This window comes from Rattus norvegicus, chromosome 19 (genome assembly GCF_021556685.1).
Source record: "Rattus norvegicus strain SHRSP/BbbUtx chromosome 19, alternate assembly SHRSP_T2T, whole genome shotgun sequence".
NCBI lineage: Eukaryota > Metazoa > Chordata > Mammalia > Rodentia > Muridae > Rattus > Rattus norvegicus.
Genome location: NC_141552.1, coordinates 1,612,727 through 1,633,638, shown reverse-complemented (window position 1 = coordinate 1,633,638; position 20,912 = coordinate 1,612,727).

Genomic DNA, 20,912 nt, shown 5'->3' with positions numbered 1-20,912 from the left:
ATTATGTTATACCTAGGTCTGATCCCCACAGAATCATGTGTTTGAATAAGTCCATGGGGGCCAGGGAGTGGAATGTTGTGGTTTGAATATGCTTGGCCCAGGGAGTGACACTTTTAGGAGGTGAGGCCTTGTTGGAAGAAGTGTGTCATTGTGGGGCTGGGCTTTCAGAGGCTCCTCTTAACTGCCTGAGGACAATCTGCTCCTGGTTTCCTTTGGGTAGAACTTTTAGGTCCTCCAGCACCATGCCTGCCTGCATGCTGTTGTTCTTCCTGCCATGATAATGAACTGAAACTCTGAAGCTGTAAGCCAGTCCCAATTAAATGTTGTGCTTATAAAGAGTTACCTTGGTCATGTCTGTTCAAAGCAGTAAAACCCAAACTAACAGAGGTAGACAGATAGATAGATTGAGAAATATAAATGGATAGATGAGGGGTAGGTAGATAAATAGATAGATAGGTGTGATAATATAAGTATTTGAACAAAGAAAATCACTCAAGCTAGTTATCAAATAAAAAAATTAAAACAATTCATATAATATTTTTAAAGGCTATAAGAGTAGTTATACTCAGGCTTTGAACTAAGTAAAATAAACTTTAAATGATATAATTGAAGCATTGATTGTAACATTCTGCTCAGGGATTTTTTTTCATAGAGATGATGATTTTTAAAATATACAAACTGTATAATTGATGCTTATGAAATGTTACTTAAGTTATATAAAATATGAGACTAGCCTAAATGTATAGCAGACAAAGTGACATATATGTATATATACATATATATTTATATATGTCTGCAAAGAATTATAATGTGTGTAAATATTTGTATATAGAGAGATCATATATGTGTATATGTGCATATATATTTATTGTTATATATATATATGTATATATATATATATATATATATATATTAGACTTCTCTGCAGACAACTAAGTTGTGGTTTTAATAGCAGGCAAGTCACAGTAAGCAATTATCAGAAGCAAATGCCTGGGGTTTACTGCAGAATGTTGGGGCTACAGCTAACTCTTCTTTTCCTTCCTTGCATATTCATATATTTTGAACTTAACTGGGAAGTACAGAAGGGAGGAAGAATGGAATGCAGAAGGCAGAAAGGAAAGCACCAGATACCGCAATATTAGCTTTCTTTCTATTAAGCTCTCTAGTGTATGAGACACTAGTCCAGAAAGGCCAGGGGATTTAGAAATGGGTAATTGACTTGCTTAGTGGCATTCAGTGTGGGGCTTTGCTCTGGTCCTAACGTCTCTGTTCCTCACTGTTCTTTGTAGGATGAAGATGAAAATTGCTGAACTGGCTTGCACACTGGGTTGCTGTGGCGATTAGAAGGGATGGTGTATGTGAAAGTACTCATCAAACCGCAAAGTGCTTGACAAGTCCTGGAGAGTGTAATTATTACATTCGTTAGTGTGATCATTCTCTCTTGCTCCATTATCCTCTGCTGGAGAGCTGCTTGTCGGGTGGTGAAGTGCACTCAGGGTTTCTACATACACAAAGAGAAGTACATGAGGCTGTCCAGACATGTTTCAACAGATCTGGCATCAAGATATAACTGAATGGATACCCACGTACCCAATGGACACAGGAGGGAGGTATGTGTGGTCATAAGAGGGTATCATTGACAATGGGCAATCCAGGATAGAATGTAACTTGTCCACTGTGAGCTGCCACCTGCCTGAATCCCTTTTATTCACCTGTGAATAGAGAGTCACTCCATCCTAAGTCTGCTGGAGTCATTAGAGAGAATATGACACATGTGTTAGGCTTTATGGCTACTAACACACTAGCATAGGCACTGCTATGTGATATTGGTCTTGGTATATAAACAGCAAACCTTTTAGAACACAGGTCCTCTCCAAGCTAACATACAATATAGGAAATATAGGTTGTGTGAAAGATTTTTAGAATCACTTTTCACTTATCTCAGTATGTTCTTGTATATGTGAATGATCATGAGCAGATGGTGACGATGAAGACGAAGACGATGACAACGATATTTTTGGACAGTGTCTCTCTTCATAGCCCTGCCTGCTCTTGATCTCACTACATAGACCAGGCTGGCCTTCAATTCACAGATCCACCTGCCTCTGCCTCCCAAGTACTGAGGGTTTAAAAACACCTTTGAGCTTGAAACCTATTTTATGGCTCCTCAGGACCATTAAAAAAACAAAACAAAAAAAAAAAAAAAACCCACCATCCATGTTGACCTAAGGTAAAGCTGACTGCAAATGGTAGCTTGTGCTTAACCTCATCTCTCTGCTACAGAACTCTCAAGCCCCTTTACCATGAAGAATATACAATATCATTTACATTCCTGCAAAATACATATCAGACTTACTCATCTATGTGTGCTAAAGCCAACATGCCTCACTATCTCATCGCTTTTATTTTTACAAATTAATTATATTGGGTTATCCATTCTCATCTCTCCTATTCTTTTATCTATTCATCCCCATTTGGTGGATATGGAAATTGAGGATTAAGAAGATGAGTTGTTTTGCCTTAGGTCAAGGAGAGATTAGACTCCAGGTTATAAATATTTAAGTCCAGAGCCTTCTGTCTTTTCATGGGATAAGGCTCGTACCAGGCCTATTTCCCATACCCTAAAATAGTGTAGCTCTAAGTGTAAGTAAGAGAGGAGAATGGAGAGGGCCATGTGATAACAAGCACAGGAGGTAGGTTAACCTGAGACTCTGCTGGTCCCTATGCTTACCCCCATCTTGTAACAATGCACTGGTCAACATAGCTTTTTTTTCTTTCATGTATACACACCTCCCTCCAAACAATGTAGGCAACTAACTCAGATCCCTCTTGACCCCTCTTCTGCACCAGGTTATACATACTGCAGTCTCTAAAAAATAATATATATTTCCCCAACTATAATAACAAGCAAGATTTAGAGAACTTTTATTCAATCATATTCCCAATGTATCAAATTTGAAAAAAAAGAAAGGGTTGATATTACCTGAACTGATATTGGTGAATTCAGTCAAACAAACTTTGTCCTTCAAGTGAAATTTTAGAAAGAATTCCCTATTTACTGTTGGATGCCTGCATAATTGTGTATGTAAATTATTAAAATCAGATACATTGTGGGAAGGCATATAGACATTAGGAAAAGTGGATATGTGACATGATTTATCAATCAAAATAGAGAACCTTCCATACTCTATCCCTTAGTAACCACCCTCTCCTCTGAGACACCTCAGAAAGACTCCAGGTTGTGGTCATCTCACCCATGTCACCCACAGGCACTCTTGATAATATGTCTATGCCCTGCACTATTGCTTTCCTCTGAATAAAGCTACCCTGCTAATTTTACAGATTTGTGTGAGCCCCTACTTTAATCCTTAGGATAAGAGGCCAAGAACCAGAAAACATCTGGCTCAGACAGATCAATTGCCAGCAAGACAGAGACATCTGAGAGACCTGCAGAACTGAGGAGTTGGGTGAGAGGAGAGGAGTGTGGGCTTCACTAATCCCATGGATCAAGGCTAAGCCTAGGACCAGTGTTCCCCACTCTCCTCTACTGGAATATCAGTCAGACAGTAAACTTTGGCACCAATGAGAACATGCTTTGTCCAAGGATCCAAAGTTTACTAGTTACTAACCTCCACTAGACCTTGTTTTGCTGAAATTGTGATCATTGTGATCATGATGCTTAATTTTTATTAAGAAGTAAATTGGATCAAGGAATGTTCGTGGGAATAGAGTATGTCTGTGACAAAGAACTGGAATCAACCTAGTTCTTTATCCACAGATGAATGGATAATAAAACTATGTATATAAATACTATTCAGCTCTAAAGAAAACTGGTTTAAAAATTGTAGACAAATGGATAGACTTAGTATGCAAAAACACTAAGTGAGGTCACACAGTCTAAGAAAGAAAGAAACTGCATATCCTCATATGGAGAATCTAGCCAATAATGTGTGTGTGTGTGTGTGTGTGTGTGTGTGTGTGTGTGTGTGTGTGTGTGTGTAAACAAATATCTGTGGAAACAGTATAGCTTGAAGTAAAGAGAACAATTAAGGCTAAATATGGGGGGATGTAGAAGAAGTGAATGCAGTTGATGGACACATGCACACACAGGAATGCACATATGTATGCATTGTGGGGGTGGACTAATTGTTCTTTTTGTCCTTCTAGACATTATTCTGCCATGCACTTTTTGTTTCAGGTGTTACGTAAGCACATAAAACATGTTCAATACTAAAAGTCTAAAAGTTAATGTAATATCTCACAACCTCCCTTGGAACACCAATTCTAATTCTATATAAGTTCATTAAGTTGTACAGACTTTGTGTCCAGTTAGTTTTGCTGTGTGATGTTTTTATTTATTTTGGGTGGGTTTTATTATTTGTTTGTTAACTTATTATTTATTAACTTATTTATTTTTGGAAAAAATCCCCAGGGGACTAGTGAGGCCTATAGTAGGAAGTGTCTTTGGTGAAGTTTCTAGAGACAATTAGATCATAAGGACTTTGACTAGCCATCAACAGGTTCTTGTTTCCTTGGCAGATTTATAACACAATAGCTATTAGTGGGAGGTGAGACCTAACCAAGGAGGCAAGCCTCTGAAGGCAGCTCATTGGTGGTTTTAAGCTAGTCCTGGCAGCTTCCTGAATTTCCTTTTCTTCTGCTTCCTATCTGCCAAGGAGTTCCACCACTGCCACAGTGCCCACACTCACAAAGGCAAAGGAACCATGCTCTAACCTTTGGAAACTCTGAGACTGAATAAAAAAATCCCCCCATGTATGTTGCATTCGCTGGGTGCTTTTTTCCGAAAAAAGAGAAAGCTGACCATCACAGTGGTAATGTATCCGTGTGTCCAAGAGCTGGGAGAAAGCAAAGAGCCAGTGTGTTTAAAGATCTTGATGATGCTCCTGGCCAGTGGGTCTGGAACCTTTTCCTCCAAGCTTGACATGGTCTGAATGAAAAGTTTGGGAGACAGGGCATTAGTGAACTCAGAGAAAAGCATGAATAGGAAGCAACATTACTATTGCTATTAATAATAATAATAATAATAATAATAATAATAATAATAATAATAAATACAGCAGCAGCAACAGGAAAAACAATACCCTGTCCTGATTACAGACACTTATGCTTCCTAATGGGTTAGGAACTTTTCTTCATTTGTTAACTGATATTACATCAGCAGCCTCCTTTTGCATCAAGCCTTGTACACGTTTTCCTTTGCCCTTCATTCATTAACAAAAAATAAAGCATTCCTCATTAAAATTTGTCCTGCCCTTCGAAGGGCACTGGGTCCAAGGATTTTCGTGGAGGACACATGGAGCAGGAAAGCTCGACTAATTACAGTACTAATTACTTGAAGCATCTTCCATTTGACAATATAATCGTGCCAAGTGAGGTGTAATATCTCACTTATTTAGGAAAAGATGAAGCAAAACCCCACCCTGCTTTTTCTGTTTTGGTTCTACAGGCTGTACTATAAATCTCTTTCTCAAATAACAGGTCACTTTCCAAAATAATGAGCCACACCCATGTGATACCCTGACAGGCCCTGTGGTAGCTTTAGTTTTTCTTCTAAGGACAGTTATATAGGTGAAGCAATGAGGCCTACTCAGAGGAAATAGGATATCCAAGTCTCCACTTGAGGTTTGTATTATCCTTGGGTAAAGTTCAATTCTCATTGAGGTGTGACTTCCAGCAGAACCTTTAAGAGTGTTCTAGAAGAATCTGCAATGTGAAAGCAAACACTCATTCTTTCTTGTGGTCAGGGCTGGAGCACTGCACATTTAGAATGAAAGTCATTTCTGAGATGCCTAAGATTCAACAGATTAAAGGATGCAAAACTGATGCAGAAGGGAAGAGGCTTTGAAAGAAAATCAAATGTGAGAGGGACAAAGGGATGGAATCAGAAAGCTTATGATAAAACATCCCTGACTTTCTCCTCATCTTGGTAGAATCATATCTTTCCACAGGGAAAATCCCTGGCCTGAGAGCTGAACTGAGTTTGTGCTCAGTGAAGGTCAACAGCCAGCACAGCGTTCATAAACCTGGTGCTTTATGAGAATTGCAGACTTCTGCTCTCCTTAAACAATAAAAAAAAAATCTAGAAGGATTCTCCATGTACTCACGTGTACAGGAAAGTATAGGAGCTGTCAAATATTCTACATCCATAATAAACTTCCCATGCACCTTTCTCAAAAGAATCTCAAGTCCACAGGTCTACCGGCAGATTTACTTTGTGCTTCAAAATATTCACCACAATTATCTTAACTAGCCCAGTACCCAGTGAGCAGGCAAACACAGTTCTAAAGAGGCGTCTACCAGATCAAGTCACAGGCAGAAGTAGCAAATATGTGCAATCTCTTATTGATTGGTGAGATCTACCTGGTTTATTGATTCAATAAATAATCATTAGACACCAGTTATACAGAATTATATTATGGGTTCAAGACCATCCTGGGCTTTATGTTGAGACCTGACAAAGAAAGAATGAAAGAAAGAGGGGGAAGGGGGAAGGGGGAGAAGGGACGTTATGAAGGGGTGGAAGAAGAATGGAATGAATAGGAAGAAGACATATCATCAATTAGTGACATCCAGCACACAGATGTGTCCAGTTGTATCTTAATGAGTTTAGAAGATGATTTGTTAGCTGGGGCTTATAGTGGAAGCCTAGGGAATCAACTAAGCTTCATTCTAAACTCTGTTCTCCTTTTTAGACCTCACCTCAGCTTTTCACATTTAAGATGAAAACGTTAACCCCAGAAGGCCTTTCCTACCCTGATGTTCCTTTACCTTTTCAATCTGTGATCCTTTGTGTAGTCCATCCTATCACATATGTTCTTTGTGTTCCCATAAGACCAGGTTTACAGAAAATCCAGCTTCACTTACAGCACAACCCTCCTCTTCATAGTCTGGTGGTGGCTACTGCCAGGATAAAAAGGAGAGGGAAGAATGGGAGATGTGGGAGGAAAGCCTGCCAAGCACACTGGCCTAAAGCAGGGTCCCAGCCCGCCACCTCCACTGGGCAGCTGTTTCCAATGAAGCTGAAGAAATTCCTCACCCTACTCCTGTGTTCTCTCGTGGTTCTCCTGATCTTGCCTCCTCTCTATGGGCTCTGAGTCAAGACAAAAAAAAACCCATGTGTTTTCAGAGCCCAAAAGCAGAACAAGGAAGGCCTGGCTCCCTGACTCCCCCGGTGGTGGCCAGCTGCCAATTCTCCTTCTCCCAGGCTGTTTCAAAGCACTTGATAGGAAAGGCCACTGCTGAGCATTTGAAGCTTGTCACCTAGCCTCTGAACATGGATATGTGGAGAGGAGCGTTCTGGATAAAACCAGACATTAGTGACATAGTTTCTCTAGAGATATCTGCCCACTTGTATTCAGAACTTGTGTTACTGCTAACATCAGAGATGTTAATTACGCCAAGGAAGTCATAAGCTAAAGGTGACATTTCTCAAGTGTGGACAATGTCATCCCTCAGGAGGCATTTGACAATGTCTAGAAATACTTTTGGTTGGTTGTCTCAAGTAAAGAAAAAGGTGCTACTGTCATCTAGTAGGTAGAATCTAAGAATGCTGATTTTTTAAAAAAAAAAATGTCAGTGTGTATAAAACCTTCCCCAGCAAATGAGAATGCAGCGTACAAGTCAGAAAGTTGTGAAACACCACCACCACCAACCCAGTCTCTCCAGCCCTCACCTCATCCCCCAGCCCTCACCTCATCCCCCACAACCAACTTCCCTATCTACTCACCCCAGCTCACACAGAAAGCCTTACTATGTTCTCACCATGCCCATTCCCCTGTTTTCTAGAGAAGGAAACCTGGGTCCAGAGAGGAAAAAGAGTTCCAGGCAGAGCTGGTAGAAGGGCTGAAGGAGGGATTATTCACCCAAAGGCTCAAAAGGGATCAAAGAAAAACAAAAGCACACCCCAAGGTGAGACATCCTAAGGTATGTAGCAAGGAGGTAGAATGCAAGAATGGAATAGGGGGTGATGAGCTTCAGAATTCAGTCACCACACCCATACTAAAGCGGGATTCAGAGACTCTTGGGCTCAATGAGAATAGCAACATCTCCCATTGTAAGATAATTTAAAAGGGAGAGTGGAATAAAAGCTGAAGAGGTTTCCTACCACCGAAGTTTACATTGACACTCCTTGGAAAATTCAAACAGAATTTAATTTGTTGTTGTTGGAATAACTTCCTGAAGAACTATGAAAGCTCCTTCAGAGACTGCGCCCTCAGACAGTTTTCGTATGCATCCAAGTACATCCTTTGCCTGGCCTAAGGAGAAAGTTCATTACCATTTGGTATCTCTAGTTTAGAGCCATCAAATAAATACCCATAATGGAAAAATAAATGAAATAAAATGTTTATTTAAAAATTTGAGAAGTTAGGATTTAATTATTTTCTGCATCCTTCTCTCTCACAGCCTAGGTTCTATACTTGCAATTCAAAAGGTGACCACTAGTAGTCACTTTTTGGCTACATAGAATGAAGGCAAAACTAGAATCCTTGATGTGTGATGGATGGAAGTCCTGCAATATTAGAATAATAATCATTATGTCACTACAAAACATACTGGCTCCCTTCTGTTTCTACCAGATTGGAGTTCCTCACAAGAAGAGTTCATTTAAATCCCAGAAAGACCTAAAGAGAAGTAAAAGGTCTGCCACAGACTATGCTTTCATTTGCCATCAAAATATGCACAACTGCCTAAATAAATGGTGCAGAACAAGGGTAGTTCTAAGGTCCCAGTAAGATCTGGCTGAACAAAATAAGAGTGACCACCTCCACTGTGTACCCAAATGTTAGTCTAATAATAAACCCATTATCTCAGTGAGAGAAAACTGTAGATAAATGAAAGCATATTTTAAGAGAAAGTACTTTAAAATATAATGAAAATATATAAAGGAAAGTGGCTAGTGGTAGCTTAAGGTAACCAGCTGAAGGCATGACATTTCTTTGCTGGTTTCCAATGAACATTTCTGGGAACAGATTAGGCTGCACATGGAAATTAAAGTACACCACTCTGGATCTTTGAATACAGACAGTGAGAGCCAAGTTTCAAAAACAGAGGATCTGACTTTGAACTGCTTGATAGTGAACAAACCACCCTTCTCCACATGTCTGGCTATGGCTTCTGACTACACCATGAGCCAAGGACATTTAATGTGTGATATTTGATTTGCTGGGTGCAGAGCTCAGATGGGGCCTGCAAAATCCATCTGTACTCTCACAGTTTTTCAAAGAGAAGCTAGGTTAGTAACATCTAAATAGGCTTTAATATAATGATCTGGCCTAGAGAGCAAGTCCATGGAGAACAGTGAGTAGTTGGTAGATTTTGGCTGGGGTTTGAAAGTACATTGAAATTATATTCCTCAGTCTATGAGATTCTGTGTTCATCTCTTTTGCTCTTCTCCATTCTGGTGTGAACTATTGTGTGACACACTCTATAGTGTGCCTCCTTTCATAGGACATGAAAGGCATTTATAAATTAAGCTCTGCTTGTCTGATTGTGCTGGGACATTTTGTCAACCTGTCAGAAATTAGAGTCACTAGGGAAGAGAGAAGTTCAATTGAAGAATTGCCTCTATCATATTGGAAGTGTGTCTGCAGGGGCATTTTCCTGATTAATGATTGATGGAGAAAGGCCTGCACACTGGATGTGGTGTCACACTTGGGCAGGTGTTCCTCTGTTCTATAAAAAAGCAGGCTGAGTAAGCTATGGAAAGCAAGGTCCTTGCATTAATTCCTGCCTCCAGGTTCCTGCCTCTAGGTTCTTGCCTTGAGTTCCTCCATGAGCTTCCCATTAGATGCCTGTAAGCAAAACCAAATCTGTTCCCCCAAAGTTGCTTTGACCGCTGTTTTATAACAACAACAAAGAACCAGACTATGACACCTTTAAGCATCATTTTCTACAGGCTCAGTAATACTCTACAGGAGAGCTTTAAAAGTCAGTAAAACCTGAACAATATTCCAACTTTGGCACATTGTAATAGCAAAGAAGAGATCATTTAGGCACAAACATAAGAAATTGAAACTCTAGGTAGGATTTTGATAAGCAATATCTTTAAATATTTTATTCTTCCACCCTATGGCAATGCCCTTACTTGGGCTTTTACATCTTTTACAAGTCTGACTACAACAGAGGGGTATCCTTGCACATGTTTGTAATCTCAACACTAGAAAGGTGGAGGCAGGGGGATCAAAGCTTTAAGACCAGCCTGGGCTATATAGGACAATGTGATAAACAACCTCAAAGGAAAAAGGAAAAAAAAAAGAAAAGGAAGGATAAAATGAAAGGAGAAGAAAGGACTGTGGCTGTTTCAGTGAGTAACTGAGAAATGACTTCAGAATGACTAAATCACAAAATGTATTTAAACAGGATAAACAGAATGTGGAAATTTGGCTTATCAATATTGAAAGAGCTCAGAGTTCAAGCTGATGAGAAGATGTAGACACAGGAAGCATCAGAGAGTTGACACCTTCCTCAGACTTCAGGGACCTAGGGATTGATGTCAGTGTTGGAGTCTGGAATCTAGAACCATCCGGTAATGCAGATGCATTTTATAAGAGGAGGTTATGGGGAAGAAAGAAAGCAGGAAGGAGAGAGATTGGAAGGCACAGAGAGACAGAGAGACAGACACAGACAGAAAGAGAGGAGAAAAAAAGAGACAGAAAAACAAAGTGTGTATGTGTGTATGCGTGCATGTGCGTGCGTGTGTGTGTGTGAGAGAGAGAGAGAGAGAGAGAGAGAGAGAGAGAGACAGAGACAGAGACAGAGACAGAGACACAGAAACAGAGAGAGACAAAGAGGGGAGGGGGAATCCACATACCCCTGAAACTGGAGAACAAAGATCAAAGGAAACTCAACCTAGTTCCTAACCTGTTTCATGGCCCCTCTTTGTCCCTTGTGTTATCCAAAGTACAAGTCCAAGATTGTCATTTTCTCCTTTATAATCTCCTTTAATGCTCACTATAGTGCCGGGAAACACTCACTTCCAGTACAACATACAAATTTCATCTCTAGCTCCATGAATTTAAACCAGATCCAAGCTACTAATAAGATTCCGCCTCTGAAAAGGGCTATCTATTGACCTCATGGGGGAGGTGATGTGTTATCTAGCTGTACTAAGCTGGTCTGTGACCAAGAAGGCCTATCCTTAGTGAATAGAGGCCCTCCGGCTCAAGGAAAGCAGAAAGGAGAACACATATGTGGGGCTCAGAGAAAGCTAGAGGTGACCATTAGGCTACAGCTGCCCTGGTTCCAAAGATCACCAGTGATTGAAGTGGGTAAGTTGCATTTCAAGAGGAAAAAATATATAATACCTCCCATGTGAATATACCAAGATTCCATTCCAGGCAAATGACAGAGATGGTATGAGACCCTAATTGAAATTAGAGCAGAAGCAAAGGATCTTGGGTACCATATGAAGCACCATGGTACTGCTTCCAACGGTATTTAACTCCACCAAGGTAACTTAAGCCCAACTGCAGAAAGAGAGACTGCTCTCATCCCATTGTAAACAGTATCTGAGAGAGAAGGAGCTGGAAAAAAATAAGACATTGTGGTATCTGCTACTGTTCCCTAGTCCCCAGCCTTGTGGCACAGGCCACTCCAGGCTCTAACCCAGCTGTGCCTACACTATATCACCCCCAACACCAACACCTGTACTTTATCCTTTTTGGAGGCAGAAAAGTCAATAAACTCATTTTCTCACAGAAAGACTCTGTCCTCTGCAAGGCCCTGGGGAGTTTGGCAGCAAAGTTTAATTTTCTGTTGAAGGATCCTGAGTAGGCAAAGAATCTGCGAGGAAAGGGAACATGAGGAAAAATTGAAGGCACTGACATCTGTTTATGGAGAATTTATGCCACAGCAGGAATTTCAAGGCTGTGATTCCAGCCAATTCTTGCAGCCTGTTCCCAAAGAAAGGGTACGAGTAAGAAGTAGAAGGGACCAGAGATGTCCATTCATCTCTTTATTGAATGGACACTTCAATACTTTATTCATTCAATAAATAATCATCAAGGAGTTGGAGAAATAGCTCAATCCATGAAGTCCTTGCCATTTCTAGAATAAGGACCTGAGTTTGATCCTCAGAACCCTTATTTTAAAAAAGAAAGAAAGAAAAGCCAGAAAGGGGGTGAATATTGAGGAAGCTACCCTCCCAGAGGTGAACAGAATGGGGATGGGGGGAAGGATCTCTGTGAAAGGAGATCAGAGGGGAACAGTATCCAAAATGTAAATGAATGAATGAATGAATGAATGAGTAAATAAATAAATAAGTAAAAAAATATTTTTTTAAAAAGGCAGACATAATTCTGTGCTGGGAGGCAAAGACACATAGATTCCTGATCCCTGGGGCTAATTAGCTACCCAGTCTAGTGACTCAGCAAGCTCCAATCTGATGGAGATTCTGTCGCAGCAAAACAAGGTAGACTCTTGGGATGCAGCCTAGTGAACAAGAACGCTTGCTGAGTGCTTAAGTACCTGAGTTTGACTCTCTAGTACAAAAGTGAAATAGTGAGTATGAATGTGAGCACTTGAAACTCCAGTATTGGAAGATCAAGTGCCAGGCCAATCCAGGGAACCAACCAGGCTAACTGAAATAGTCAGCTTTTGGTTCAATTCAGTGACAAACAATGTGTCCGGGGAATAAAGCAGAAAGTGACAGAGAAAGACACCCAAATGCAACACAGACACAGACACACAGACACACAGACACACACACACACACACACACACACACACACACACACACACACACATGAAAAGAAAGGAAAAAGAACTGTAACAATGGCTCGGTGGCTAAGAACACTGGTTGCTCTTCCAAAAGTCATGAGTTGGATTTTCACAACCCACATGGCAGCTCACAACTGCCTTGGACTCCAGTTCCAGGGGATCACATGCCCTCTTCTGGACTCTTCAGGCACCAGACACTTAGTGCAGACAGACATGCAGCCAAAACACAAATACACATAAAATAGATAAAAATAGAAACATTTTAAAGGAAAAAAGACAGACAGTACTGAGGAACATCTTGTCCTGTGGCCGCCCGGTGATTACATTTGCACGCATGCCCACACACATGTGCCCACAGAGACACACCTGCATATAGGTAAACAGGCTATAATAATTATAATAGTTACCATCTCCTAGTAATTATCATTAACAAAGTCCAGGTGCTAGGTATGGAGATAAGACTGGAGTCCCAACACAAACCCAGCACCATCCCTTTCTCTATGATGTCTGGGTCTTGTATGTTGGAAGTGGTAATGCAGGTAAGCCCTAAAGCCTCTTCCCAGAGCACTGACCTCCATTATGAGCTCCACCTAATCTCATCCAGGAACAAAGTGCTGGATTTGTACCCTGCCTGGGGCTTGCCAAGTATTTTTCACACACAGCAAACTTTTCTTTTTCAAGTCCATGATGTGTTGAAATTCTGGGTGCATCTCACAATTGATGCAGATGTCATGTTTCATTTGTTCTGTTTCTGATTTTTGTTTGTTTGTCCTCTTAACAACCAAGTAAGAGATAGCAAAACAGCTAAATCTCTGGTGTCAATCAATCAATCAATCAGTGGTATGGATTGATAGAGTCTTAAATTTGAGAAGTACGGACATTGTTTATAATCAAGATATTACTACCTCCCATTGCAGACTATTTGGGGAAGGATCTTGGGGATAAAGCTTGTACCCCATCTCTCACAGGATGCATTAGTATTTGGCTGGTTTGTAACTCTGGCCTTCTTCTTTACCACATACTTACCATTCTATGTAAGTCAATCAATGTCTCTATGAAAAACAAACAGAAAGAAAGAAAAACTCTGCTGCATCTTATTTAATATGACACTAATTAATATAAAATAATTCATATAATATAATATAAAATGCAACAATCTTTTCATGTTGTTGAAGGTAGGAACCATGAGAATTAATCTCAACTAGAGTCTATCCTATGGCTCCATCAGAGTAGGGACACAGATGTATGTGCGTGAGGGAAAGGGATCAATTAGGATCATTGAAGACAGTGCGTCTTCTGCTGTGTTAAACCAAGACATGCTCTAAAACATTTCAACTGCTGAACCCAAACTACATCATACATGAATTCAGCAAATCCCCTAGGGCCTGGGGATTGAAAAGAACATGTAGGTTTTTAAATACAGTACCCAGTGTGCTAAAGCTAGTCTTGGAAGTTTTTCCATGTTAAGAACATCAAAAGGAACTCTCTATGATGGATCTAATGTACGTCTCTAAAAGACCACTCGAGTGTGGGGAGCAGACAAGGCCACTTTAGAAACACAGGGGTTCACCATAAAGTGGAGGCACCCAGGCTACTGAGCTGGGGCCTGGGGGTGAGTCTCCAGGGCTAACTTTCCTCTCTTCTCTTAAATGAAATAGGAGAGAAGTTTTTCTAATCACTCCATCATCAAGGTTCTCTGGGGTATGTTTGTTTTGATGAGATTTCAGGCCTGATTTCCAAGAATAAGGAGGGGCCAACTGTTTGTAAAGCTCCTAAGACAGCACGTTTTCTGGCCCTGAGGAGATTTATCTTTTATTTATACAGAACATTTTTAAAAGCCTGTTACTGAGACAAAGAAGAGATGGAGTGATTTCACATAAAAGGCAGCTCCGTGTGTGGAAAGTCCGCACGTAAAGGACAACTGTGCAGGCAGTTAAAGAACAGGGAACGGAGACATTGATTTTAGTCAGCCACTTAAATGCGAACTTAGCTCAGCACTGTTAGGCTTCCTCAGGTTCACCTGCACACAGACACTGTTATCAGGGAACCCACAGAAGGAAGCTAACTTGCAGCAAACACAGGCTTGAGTTTTGAGTGGCAGGTGGTGCAGCAAAGGAACCAGGGTGTCTGAGGAAAGACTGTGAACTTTCTGCTGCGTGAGGGCTTTCCAGAAGAGGTGGCCTGAGTTTGATATATTAAAAACACATCATCTCACATCATCTCGAGACTTCCATGCTACCTTATAAACAAGGAGGAGACTTCGTGGCATGAAATAAAAATGGGCATTTATTCTCTTATCGTGGTCTAACTCAGGGATCCTACAGTTGTGTTCAAGAACGGGCTGAGGCTGCACCTCTCTAAGGATTGATTGGGCAGGGGCAAGGGGTGTTATGCTTCCAAAACAGCTTGTTCATGTGGTTGGCAAGTTACTATGGCAAATTCACTGAGGCCTGGAATCTTCACTCTGTAGAACTCTCCACATAGGGCTGTTGAAAGCACAGCACCTACCCTCCCCACAGAAAATGACCCAAGGTGGGAAAATGCACTGTCTTATGAGACTTAGCCTCTTCCACCATATCCTCTATATCATCCTTCTTGAGAGTGGCAGGGAGTTGCCTGACTAGAGATAGGAGACAATTTTCATCAGGAGCCATCTTGGACTATGGCTACCATAAGTCATAATGGTAAAAAAGACAAGAGAAAGTCATATGTCCTTCTGTTGGGAGTTGGAGCGATGGGGCAGGTCAGTTCAATGGTTAGTGACCATCACATTTGAGATTTGCCTAAACTTTTTTTTAAATCCTAGCTTGATTATTTAGTAGATCGTTCACTGCTCTGGGAAGTGGGTCATGCTATAATTTAGAAATTCCACAGTGTATATAAAGATGGAAGCAGGGCCACCTATACCAAGATGTCCCCAATAACCTTCCCCTAGACAAATATGTGAGAAAGTTAGAGTCATTATATTTGGGGATCTTCTTGTTAGAAGGTTCTCCCTTGTACTCTAATACATTAGTTGATACAGAAAGTTAAATCTGAATCTAATTCTTCATATCTGTAGAGCTAGAAATAGCAACTTCACAGGAGTCTAGTGCAGAATGAAATAATGCATGAAAATGTTTTTCCAGTGTCTGGCCTCAGAGTTCACACACTTGTCATTGTCACGAGTGTCCTGCTTTGAATTTATGAGCAGTATTGCCACAATGTTTGAAATAGAAACAGTCAGTAGACTCAGCAAATGGTGGTCATCTACCAATGGTGTCACTACGGGGAAAGATTTTAAACAACTTTTTTTGGAGAGCTCTTTCATAAGACCCTTGGGGATTTTAATAAATATAGTAATGTTTTGCATGAAGATTGTATACTGGGCTGCTCCAGGGCCAGGTTCTATCATGAATATCTTGGCCTTGCTAGTTCTCACTTTCCAATTTTGGAAAATAAAAGGGAAAAAGAAGGAAGAATGAAGAGAAAAATAAGAAGGGGGAAAGAAGGGTGGAAGAAGGTAGGCAGACCAGTGTTTCTTGCTTCCCTAGGGCTACACAAAACAGCCACAGTAATCCTGCTGTTTATCCACATTGCATATTTTGATCTGCATAACATTTTGTAGTGGAAGGTATTTTATTGCTTCAAACAAGTCTGCAAACTCTGAGATGAACAAATGATCTACAAGTCACTGTCTAGCTCCATGAATCTTCCCTAACCCAGTTGCAGACATTCCATGCCCAGCAATAACTCCTGTTGCAGAGTTCTCTCCCTCCTTATATTTTTAGAGATCTGCGTTTGTCCCGTATGAATTAACAAAGACAGCTGGTACTTGACAGGAGTCAGAGAAGACTTTCTCAGCCCAGTGAGTCTTCATATCTGTCTGGCCTTGTACCCAGTGAAGGAAGCAGGCAGTGAAGCATCCCGCAGCTCACATGTGGTCAGCAATGGGCAAAGAGTCCTCCTCCTGAGTGCAATGAGAATGTTTGCCGAGAGGATCAAAATGATGAAATGAGTTAGAACCTAAAATTCCATCACTGTCCAATGCCCTGACCCCAAGATGGCTGAAATAATTAAAACTGCTGGTTTATTTTCTCCTCTCTTAAAATGACTAATTTTTTATTTAATTTTCCTCTTTAAGTTTCCCCAGCTAAGCCATAGAACTTTTCTTCTTGTGTAGTCACAGACATCTGGCCCACAGGACTGTGGGATGGATGGAGGGTCACATTGCATGTCACTACGTAGGACCCACGTCTGGGGAGAGCTACTTCTTTGAAGCTGTTCATTTTCACCACATAAGGAAAGTCATCTTTTAAAAATCATGTGCCATTTAGCATTTTCTACTAAAGAAAGGAAGGAAAGGTGGAAGGAAGGAAGAAAGGAGGGAGAGAGAGGGAAAGAAAGGAGGGAAGGAAAAAGGAAGGAAAGGAAGGAAAGGAAGAAGGGAGAGAAGAAAGAAAGGAAGTAGGGAGGAAGGAAGGACAGAAGGGAGGGAAGGAGGGAAGGAAGGGCAGAAGAGAGAGAGAGAGAGAGGGGGAGAGAGAGAGAGAGAGAGAGAGAGAGAGAGAGAGAGAGAGAGAGAGGAAAGAAAGCCAACCCAGGGTTTAACTTACTTTGCCACTGCCCAGCTTCACTCCAGTTGGTTCTCATTTGTGGCAATGTGTACTTTGGAAGCAGAGCACTCTGCCTTCCCGTTAACTCCCACCACCTGGGATATGTTATTTTGATGGGGGCAGGAATGCTGATTCTCCCACTCTGCACTGGGAAAACAGACTGTAAAAGAGGTGATCGTTTTGGGGGTGTGTGGGAGTGGGGGTTTGTCTTGCTTGAACCCTTCCTGTCAGACTGTGCTAGGGAGCCAAGGCCTTGGGGTCCCGATCCACATACTCATCCAAGAATTGCAAACCCCAGACTCACTCGGGTGGGGTGATGGCTCTCTGAAGCTGTCTCCTCTGTTTGCATCACTTAGGGGGTGAGTCTAATCAAGATGGGCTGTGTGAGTTCAAAACAGCTGGAAAGCATTACAGGTCAAAAGTTGAAATCAAGTTAAGAACAATTGGAATGTGCAAGCCTGTTGTTTCTAATCTGTGCTTCTTCCTCTTAAACTGTTCAGTTCTCCTGGAATGGAATGTTTTGGTGAAGGCTGGTGGTGTTGACTTGTGGGCCAGTGAAGGTATAATCATGAAGCCAGTATTGAAGAAATTCAGAGGACACCTTATATTCTTTAGGAAAACAAAGAAGGGGCAGACTCCAGGTGAAACTAGAAAGAAGGAACATGAGAGAGAAAGAGAGAGGAGAGAGAGAAGAGAGAGAGAGAGAGAGAGAGAGAGAGAGAGAGAGAGAGAGAGAGAGAGAGAGATTGATTGATGCTGGAAAGATTACTGCAAACTGTCCAAACCCCTTCCCTACCTACAACTATGAGAAATAGAACCAGAGACATCCATGACCAAAATCACACAGCATTTAATGGCTAAACCACTTGAGAGCTTAGCATAGGTAGGATGCACCATGACTTAGTACCAAGAGATGAAATTTCCTAGTCTATTGACCTTTGGCTGATAGAGCTTCCACTGCTCTTTAGTCATTGGTCCACATCTCCTCTTTGCCACACCCTCTTGGTGCAATCTCCTTTCCCGCTTCTGAGTCAGGAAACTTGCTCTCCTTGTGCTATTCTTTATTTTTTTTTAAACTTTTTAATGACTCTGTGAATTTCACATCATGTACCACAATCTCATCATCTCCCCATCCCTTCATACCCACCAAATAAGATAGAAAGAAAATCTCATCGTGGAAGCTTTAGTGTGTCACAGTGTGCCCCACACTACACCCTTTTGTCCACACATCTTTTACTTGCAAATGCTAATTGCAGTAAATTTGAAGCCTCTAGATTCTGTTACACTATCAATACTGGATCTCATGGGGACTCCTCTCAGATACTCTGCTGTTGTCCTGTGTCACAAAGATCTTGCAGCTCTGGATCTGCAGGGCCAGCCCTTTTACCCACGCCAGCAGATCATAGATAGGTAGATTTTAGGGTGTATCAACTGGAAGCCCTGGATCTGGGGCCTGGGAGGTAGCTGAATTTGTCAGGAGCTTTCCACTTCCAGGACAAGCTCTCTAGCACTACCCAGGCTAGCTCACCCAATGCCACAGCAGGCAAGAGGCAGACTGAGCTCTCCTGCTCTCTCATGTCCTCAGGGACTATGTTCCTGAACTCCACCATCAAGATCAGCTCTATTGTGATGCTTAGGTGAGCGTTCAGGGCCTGTTTTCACTCATCTGAGTGCTGCAACCCATGAGGAACACAGCCAGCTTTGACACTCTCATGACCTTGGAGCCAGCTCACCTGCATGGCACAGGCCGAGCAAGGGTCACAGGAAGGAGGGCATCGCTCTCCCTTGTCCAAGCTACCTCACTGGCAGATGGCAGACTCTGGACAGGGCCAGCTCTCCTGTGCTCACAATCTCAGACTAGCTCCCTTGTTCCCCTGCCGTCAGGGGCAGCTTTATTATACTACCAGGCAAGGGGTAGAGCCAACTCAGCACAGTCACAGGTCCTCAGTTCAGACCAGGGACATCTACATGACTTTTGGTGGTAACACATGCCTGGGACATCAACATAGATCACAGCTGCCATAGAATCACAGACCCAGACATGGCCCCCAGCAGCAGCATGAGCCCAGATCTCCCTATGGCCTAGGGTGGCAGCACAGGGCACTCAGATCAGCAATTTTCACCAGGGTAGCACCACCCTAAGATATTCACATGGTCTTCAGTGGCATTTGCTTGGCCTTTGGTGGTAACTCAGATCAAAGATATCAACACAAACCGTACCTGCAGCATAATCACCAGTGGCCAAGTCATGGCCCTTAGTGGCAAGCCAGGATCTCACCATGGCCTTCTCCTCATAGCTGCCTATTTCTCTGGCTGCTACTGGCCACTGAGGGAAGGGAGGTGTTGGATCTTCCTTATGCTATTCTTATATTGGATAAATGTCTTCTTCCTCATAGTGTTTTCATACATGAAACTATCCAGAATAGCCTCATCATTGGGTTTCTCTCTCATCCCCCTGCCCAAGAACCCAGCATCCAGTGATCTCCCCACTCCCTACCCCTATTTACTCTTCCACTACCACCCCTTCTTAATACACAGATCCTTGGAAACCTCTAGATTATAAGTGTTTTTTTAAATATACACATACACATATGCATACACATATACATATACCTATACATGCACTAAAGAGTCAACTGGTGGCTAGAATGCCTGTTCATCAGAAAAGTCAAAATACATTTAAGAGTAGGGATCTGTTGGCCAATCTGCCATGAATTCATGGATTTGCTTGCCTGCAACAATCATAAACCTTCAAACACAACTTGGGTCTTAAACCACAGCCCTGTGTTCCCTGTTTGGAGCATTCCATTTTGGTATCTGTCTCTCCTCCTGTATTACACTTCTTCAAACCCCAACCAGAGCTCTTTTGAGCATTCAGAGATTGATTAACAGTGATAGTGGCATTACGCAATGATTAAGAGGCCTTTGATGACTGTTGCTGTTCTAGACTGTATCCTGTCGATGAAGCCTAGTTCCTCTCTCATGTGAGTGATGAGGGAAAAGAAAAAGAAGAGTCTGAAGATTGGAACTGCCCCACTCGCTGACCTTCAGATTCATTCATATACCCTAATCAGCAGAGGGAAAATACCAGCTCAGGGAAAATTCCCTTGTCCCTGCTTATGTTGGGCCTATTATCCCCCACCCTCCTTTCCCTCAGATCCTGTTCTCAGCCTTGCATGCCCACCCACAGTCACGCACACTCCCAAAAAAATGACAGGAAGGAAATGGATGAATATTCCCACTGTGACTATTTCTGGGGAGGCAAGATCATTGCGTATCTGCTTCCTCCTTGTGAATTGCTTTTGTACTTTCCAGATCTTCTTCAGCAAGTGCTTTAGCCTCACAAAATGTAGAAAAAAAAATAACAATCAATACATGCGAGAGTGCAAATTTCTTCTACGTGAAAACTAACACATTATTTCCTTTGTTATTCTCATTAGGCTGTACCTGAACGTCTCTGGTGTTCTAGGTAAGTGAATGAGCGGTGCTCGTTCCGAGTGTGTGAACAGACAGCCTCCGTTTATCTGCTGACTGTGTCAGTAAAAAATAGTTTTGACATTCTGCTTCTGCTTTGCTTTC